Source organism: Eriocheir sinensis, chromosome 55, assembly GCF_024679095.1.
Source record: "Eriocheir sinensis breed Jianghai 21 chromosome 55, ASM2467909v1, whole genome shotgun sequence".
Classification (NCBI taxonomy): Eukaryota; Metazoa; Arthropoda; class Malacostraca; order Decapoda; family Varunidae; genus Eriocheir; species Eriocheir sinensis.
This window is the reverse complement of record NC_066563.1, coordinates 7778953-7786415: the sequence shown is the minus strand read 5'-3', so window position 1 is coordinate 7786415 and position 7463 is coordinate 7778953. Positions and strand designations below refer to the sequence as shown.

General features: G+C 39.0%; 1 long non-coding RNA gene across 26 annotated transcripts; it reads right to left on the bottom strand.

Moving 5' to 3' along the window:
- Nucleotides 1–2877: 2877 nt before the first annotated feature.
- Nucleotides 2878–6297, bottom strand: LOC126984001 (uncharacterized). Of its 26 annotated transcripts, none has more exons than XR_007736355.1 (6): nt 4894–6296; nt 4718–4849; nt 4410–4629; nt 4190–4365; nt 3883–4014; nt 2878–3442 (listed from the first exon to the last, which is right to left on the bottom strand). It is a non-coding gene; the product is annotated as an uncharacterized LOC126984001 (long non-coding RNA). The 26 variants fall into 26 exon arrangements; XR_007736339.1 differs by having other exon boundaries at nt 4190–4453; nt 4498–4629; nt 4894–6295; XR_007736338.1 differs by having other exon boundaries at nt 4190–4453; nt 4542–4629; nt 4894–6295.
- Between the last annotated feature and the right edge of the window lie 1166 nt (nt 6298–7463).

Here is a 7463-nt window from a genome sequence, read left to right as displayed (position 1 = left end):
GTTAGGTTAGGTTAAGTTAGTTTAGGAAAGGAAGGTTTGGGTTGGGTTAAGGTTAGGTTTGGTTAACTTAGGTAAGGAAGGTAAGGAAAAGAAGGTTTGGGTTTGGGTTAAGTTAGGTTAGGTTGGGTTGGGTTAGCTTAGGGAAGGTAAGAGAAGTATTGTGAGAAGAGAAGTATTGTGTTGGGTTAGGCTTTGGTTGAGTTAGAATGGGTTGGGTTAGCTTAGTAAGTACGAGTGAAAGAAAATCATAGGATACGAAGATTATGCTACAAATGAGAGAGATGAATTAGGAAAAGCAAGAAACAAAGCATGTGAAAAGAATGGAAGAGAAGGACAGGAACAAAATTAATGGAAAGATTGGGAAAGGAAAGGAAGAGGAAAGAGAATGGATGGAAAGAGAAGGGTTGGGAAGGGGAGGAAGAAATGGAAGGGGAGGAAAGGAAGGGAAGGGTAAGAAAGATATTGTATTAGGTTAGGCTAGGTTAGGATTGAGTTCGAATAGGTTGGTTTAGATTATATTAAGTATGACAAAGGAAGTTATCGGGCACGAAGATCACGCTACGAAGGAAAGAGATAAGGGAAAATAGGGTAAAGGAGGGAGGAGAGGAAGGGAAACGAAGGGTAAGGGAAGGGGAGGGAGGGAAGGAAACGAAGAAGAGGATGGGACGGATGAGAAAGAAGGAAGGGGATAGGATGAAAGGGGAAGGAAGGGGAGGGAAGGAAATGGAAGAAAAGAATGGGAAAAGAAGGGAAGAGAAGGAAAAGAGGGGCAGAAGAAAAGGATGGGACAGGCAACACAGCGGATAAGCAAACACGAGATAATAAACAAACAAATAAAGAAAGAAAGAAAGAATAAAGAAAAACGCAAAAGACAACAAAATATATATAAAAATAAACTGTAAACATAAAAAAAAAAATCAGATGAAAATAAAAAAGGTCGTCAGGCAACACAGCGGGCAGGTGAGCTTGATCAGTGTTTCCGGCCGGCAACACAACACAACACCCCAACGTGCACCAGACACCTTAATTAACAGGTGAAATGGCACGTCCATCCCGGAGCCAGGGGAGGGGAGGGGAGGATGGAAGGGAAGGGGAGGGAAGTAAGGAAAGGGAGGGGAGGAAGGGAAGCAGGGGAAGGAAAAGATGGGAAAGAAGAGTAAGGGAGGGACGGGAAGGGGAAGGTGTCAGGACCCAGAAAACGAGGAAACAGAGGAGTGAGATATACAACTGTGTAAACACCTGACAGGACAAACACTAACAAAAAGGGTGACATATATATAAGTGTAAACATCTCAAGTACAAAAGAGGGGAAACAACGAGGGTAAAGGAAAACAGATACCCAGAGAGGAAAGGCAGGTATACAACTGTGTAAACATCTGACAGGACAAACACTAACAAAAAAAGTGACATATATAACAGTGTAAGCATCTCAAGTACCAAAGAGGGGAAACAACGAGGGTAAAGGAAAACAGATACCCAGACTCAGATACAGAAAACAGATGCCCAGTGGGCGTGGTCAGAAAGTGTGAACAACCATTGAAAAAGACTCTGACCCGTGACGTCAGTCGTGGCGACATGTTATGAGCCAATAATTTAACAGAAAAATCACTGAGGGAGTGTCTTAAGACTGACTCACGAATAGCAGGAGAAGTAAAACAATACAACATAATGAGCTAGCAGATGGGTGTGACAGGAAGTATTGGCCACTGGTTATGTAGAAAATTAAGGGCGTGTCAAGGATGTAAGTCCGCCTAAAGCAAAGAAAAATGTGGCCTAGAAATCAGTAGTATGAGTAGACCGAGCTTGGTTCTCGCCTCAAGCAGACCTGCTACTCACTCAGCCGAGGATGGCTGTTGTGATCTTAATCGTGAGTAGAAATTGAGAATCTAAGGAAACCGACTGTATTGTCCTGGAGATTATAATGTAGGAGATGTGAAGTAGGATTGTGAGTGGGACAGGATTGTGATTATTTGTTTGCGATGTAAAGCAAAGGTAAAACCACTGGGTGTGGTAAAATTGGGTGTTTCCATGACTTGTAGTAGATTATACTACAGGAATGTGTTATTAGGATTTTGTGAAGAGAGTACATAATGATTGTGATGTAAGCAGAGAGATACAAACCACTGCTTGTGGAACGACGAGTGTTATTATTATTGGCAACAACTGAGCACATATTGTAGTATTATGTTTAAGACATGTCGTTTGTCATATGTTGCATCCATTGCTGAATATGCCAGCGTTATGGTCGTCTGAGCATAGAATATTGCGTAAGGCAATTACTTTCATTTAATTTTAAATAAATGTATATTTACTTTTTCCCTTGTTTATCCCCGAACACCAGTCTCCAATAACAACTTAAGCCGGATCACGCTACCAGGGATACGAGACGGTGAGATCATTTATGGAGTAATTAATGAGTGATAAAAGAGTTGATTTAATACAAGAAAAGAAGGGTCTAAAACTGGCGGCAGCGGTATAGGGATAAATAGGGACATGTGCTTACAGTGCTTTTGTTTAATTTACTCTGACGAGAAAACGCCTCTTATTTTCATTAAGCTTTGCTCGTTTTAAGTGGCGGAAATAATAGTGAAGATTTAATTATATAATTAATGGTTCTTCCGGAGGACATGGACTTTGACGATATGGTAATGGAAACTCTGGCCAACCACTGTTGTTCTGTAGTGCAATGGGTAGCACACGCGACTCAACCGAGAATTCATGAGTTCCTTCCCGGGCGGAGTGGAGAGGGATGGGCAGTCTCTCCACCCGCGCCGCGATCCATTCATCAGTGAGAGGGTGTCAGGTGACAGGCAGCGGCAGCGTCCCGCCTCTCAGGTTTGTTTGTTTTAGGATTGTTACCCCAGGATGGAGGGGAGCACGGGGCTCTACGCCTCACAGGGTGGAGGTGTGCCGAGGCGGGCATGCAGCCATAGAGTGACTTTATAAAGGCCTAACCCGCGTCCCCCAGGTAGGAAGTGTAGAGTATGATCTAGAAAAAATGTGAAATACTAAGAAAAGTGTGAGGTATGGATAAAAAGTCATGAATAAAAAAATAAAAAAAATGAAGCATATGGACAATAGTGTGAAGTATTAAGATAAATGTGTGAAGTAAGAGAATCAGAGGAAGAGGAGGCCAGGGTAGTGCCCCCCTCAGTTATCTACTACAAATAACATTAAATAAATAAATGAATAATAAATAATAAATAAATATGCACACTTGCAGTGGAAAAAACGGAAAATGAGCGAAGAACAAAACAGGGAGTAACCTTTAATATAATAAGATGAAGGCTATAACGAACAAGGGAGTAACCTTTAATATAATAAGATGAAGGCTATAACGAACAAGGGAGTAACCTTTAATATAATAAGATGAAGGCTATAACGAAGAAGGGAGTAACCTTTAATATAATAAGATGAAGGCTATAACGAACAAGGGAGTAACCTTTAATATAATAAGATGAAGGCAACAACGAACAAGGGAGTAACCTTTAATATAATAAGATGAAGGCAACAACGAACAAGGGAGTAACCTTTAATATAATAAGATGAAGGCAACAACGAACAAGGGAGTAACCTTTAATATAATAAGATGAAGGCAACAACGAACTATGGAGTAACCTTTAATATAATAAGATGAAGGCAACAACGAACAAGGGAGTAACCTTTAATATAATAAGATGAAGGCAACAACGAACAAGGGAGTAACCTTTAATATAATAAGATGAAGGCAACAACGAACAAGGGAGTAACCTTTAATATAATAAGATGAAGGCTATAACGAAGAAGAGAGTAACCTTTAATATAATAAGATGAAGGCTATAACGAACAAGGGAGTGACCTTTAATATAATAAGATGAAGGCTATAACGAACAAGGGAGTGACCTTTAATATAATAAGATGAAGGCTATAACGAAGAAGGGAGTAACCTTTAATATAATAAGATGAAGGCTATAACGAACAAGGGAGTAACCTTTAATATAATAAGATGAAGGCTATAACGAACAAGGGAGTAACCTTTAATATAATAAGATGAAGGCAACAACGAACAAGGGAGTAACCTTTAATATAATAAGATGAAGGCTATAACGAACAAGGGAGTGACCTTTAATATAATAAGATGAAGGCTATAACGAAGAAGGGAGTAACCTTTAATATAATAAGATGAAGGCTATAACGAACAAGGAGTAACCTTTAATATAATAAGATGAAGGCTATAACGAACAAGGGAGTAACCTTTAATATAATAAGATGAAGGCTATAACGAACAAGAGAGTAACCTTTAATATAATAAGATGAAGGCTATAACGAACAAGGGAGTAACCTTTAATATAATAAGATGAAGGCTATAACGAAGAAGAGAGTAACCTTTAATATAATAAGATGAAGGCTATAACGAACAAGGGAGTGACCTTTAATATAATAAGATGAAGGCTATAACGAACAAGGGAGTAACCTTTAATATAATAAGATGAAGGCTATAACGAACAAGGGAGTGACCTTTAATATAATAAGATGAAGGCTATAACGAAGAAGGGAGTAACCTTTAATATAATAAGATGAAGGCTATAACGAACAAGGGAGTAACCTTTAATATAATAAGATGAAGGCTATAACGAACAAGGGAGTGACCTTTAATATAATAAGATGAAGGCTATAACGAAGAAGGGAGTAACCTTTAATATAATAAGATGAAGGCAACAACGAACAAGGGAGTAACCTTTAATATAATAAGATGAAGGCTATAACGAACAAGGGAGTGACCTTTAATATAATAAGATGAAGGCTATAACGAACAAGGGAGTAACCTTTAATATAATAAGATGAAGGCTATAACGAACAAGGGAGTAACCTTTAATATAATAAGATGAAGGCTAAAACGAACAATTCAGTAACCTTTAATATAATAAGATGAAGGCTATAACGAACAAGGGAGTAACCTTTAATATAATAAGATGAAGGCTATAACGAACAAGGGAGTAACCGCCTCACATAAATATAAGGAAAAGAAGGCTATAACGAACAAGGGAGTGACCTTAAAAATAATGACAAGAAGGCTATAATTAACATAACTCAAGAGTAACTTTGGTAGGCAGATCGCACTACTCATGATAATACATATGCAAAAGTGGCAGCACTCCTAGAAACAGGAGCGTGTGTGAGTTTTTAACGGATGAATTTATTAAAGAATTAGGGCTCGCAGTAAATAACTGTGAAGCGAAACCCGTGAATATTGTCTCTGTGCAAAGATACCATATTGAAAATGACGGTAAAAGACAAGTTAATATGGAAGGAAAAAGTAGTTTCCAAGACTTATTGATAACACGCGATGTAGATTTGCCGACTCATATTATGTTGAGTACTGATTTGTCGTGTAGCACGAGATTATTTTGAAAACATTGCAACTAAATGAGGAACAAAAGAACGAAGCTTAAAACTGATAATAGAAGGGGAAACCATACAATTATGCCAGGAAAAATGTCTTATATCTAGAGGTGAAGGATCTTAGCTAAATGTAGATGGAAATGAAGAAGGTCTCACTGAAAATAAGGCCGTACGTTGCCAAGCAGCGGAACCTTTGCAACTGAATGCAACTGTTGCAGGTTACATAACGCTAGTGACGCAACTACAGGCAAGTGAAGCTTTATTTGAGCCTTGTGTTAGTACTCCTCAGGCTAGAGTCTTGTGCTCAGGGATAGTTAAGTTAACCCCTTCATCTGACAATCAAAGATCTTATGTCACTGTGCCGTATTTGAATATTGAAAGTGAGTGTAAAGACAGATGATAATACAACGTTAGGATCTGTGAAGCCTGTCACCCATGAGCTATACGCTGATCTGCCACAAGTATCTAGTGTACAGACCGCTGACACAGCTAAAACAGACTTGAAGCCCGCAGAGCTTGAAGTAAGGAAGAAAAGCCTCTATCAAATTGTTGACGCTAAATTCCCAAGTGAAGAGAGAGAATTAGGTTTTAAAGTCCTTAATAGATAAATATATAACAGTGTTTTCCACAAAACAAGAACCATTAACAGTAACGCCCTATTTTTTTAAGCACCATCAAGCAAAACACTGATGAAGTAGTGTACAGGCGTTCATATAACATTCCTATCAGTTATCATGACAGAGTAAATGAACAACTTATATCGCTCCAGCAACAGGGTGTGATTCGCCCTTCGCGATCACCCTATAATGCCCCACTTATCCCAGTGCAAAAAAACATGGAGTACTACGACTTTGTTTGGACTTCCGGGCACTTAATAAAACACTACGGGACGACCGGTACCCACTCCCTAATATAATTACCATACTCAATCAATTGGGAGATAGTAAGTTTTTTTCATGCCTAGACTTGAAACAGGGTTACCATCAAATCCCCCTAGATGAAATCAGCAGAAAAGACGGCATTTTCTTCTCCAGCAGGACATTGGGAATTTACTTCCTCCCTTTGGCCTTAAAACAGCCCCGTCCTGCTGCAAGAAAATAATAAGCACTGTCCTTACAGGACTATTAGGTAACAAGGCTCAGGTGTACCTTGATGACATAATTATCCTGGGCGATACATTTTCTAATCACGCAGATAACTTAGAACAAATTCTGGATCGCTTAAAGGAAGCCAAACTGACTCTTAAGATGGAAAAGTGTAACTTTTTTAAGGACAAAGTAGATTACCTGGGCCATGCCATCCGCTCAGAGGGAATAAGACCTCAGTCTAGCAAGCTGGAGGCCATACAAAACGTCCTGGCCCCCCAAACTGTTCATGATTTACAGTCATTTCTTGGATTGACTAATTATTATCGCAAATTTATTGCAAATTATTCACAAATTGTTGCTCCTTTTCTAAAGATTTACAAAGGGAAGAAAGGTACACAAAAAAAAAAAAATAATAATAAATAAATAAATAATTAAAACTCCACTCACATGGACGGATGGAACAAAAATTGCGTTCTCAACCCTTAAGGATAGAATGCTTGGTACAGTCACTCTACGCATCCTACTACAATACTGGTGGAGTATTGCAATAACAGGATAATAATGATAAACTAAGACCTGTATCTTTTTTTGTGAGAAATTGAATACGGCAGAACAGCGGTACAGTATAGTTGAACGAGAGGCTTTAACTGTAATTTATGGGTTACACGTAAACCGCCCATTAATACTGGGTTACCCTGTTGAGATCCACACGGGTCACAGACCTTTAGTCTGGTTGTTACAGGTAGCTAGTCCCAACGGCAGGATAGCTAGATGGCAGACTCTCATGAGTGAGTATGGTTTCACAATCAATCATTTGCCTGGCAAGGAAAATATAGTAGCAGATTTTTTTTATCAAGGATGAAGGCTCACAGGACACTGAGATTGAATTAGAAGGACACGCGCGATAATGTTTGTGGATGGGAACAACAAAAACCGTGGAACACGTGGATAATGAGGGGCAAGGTATTGCACTAGTGCAGAAAAAGAAACAGG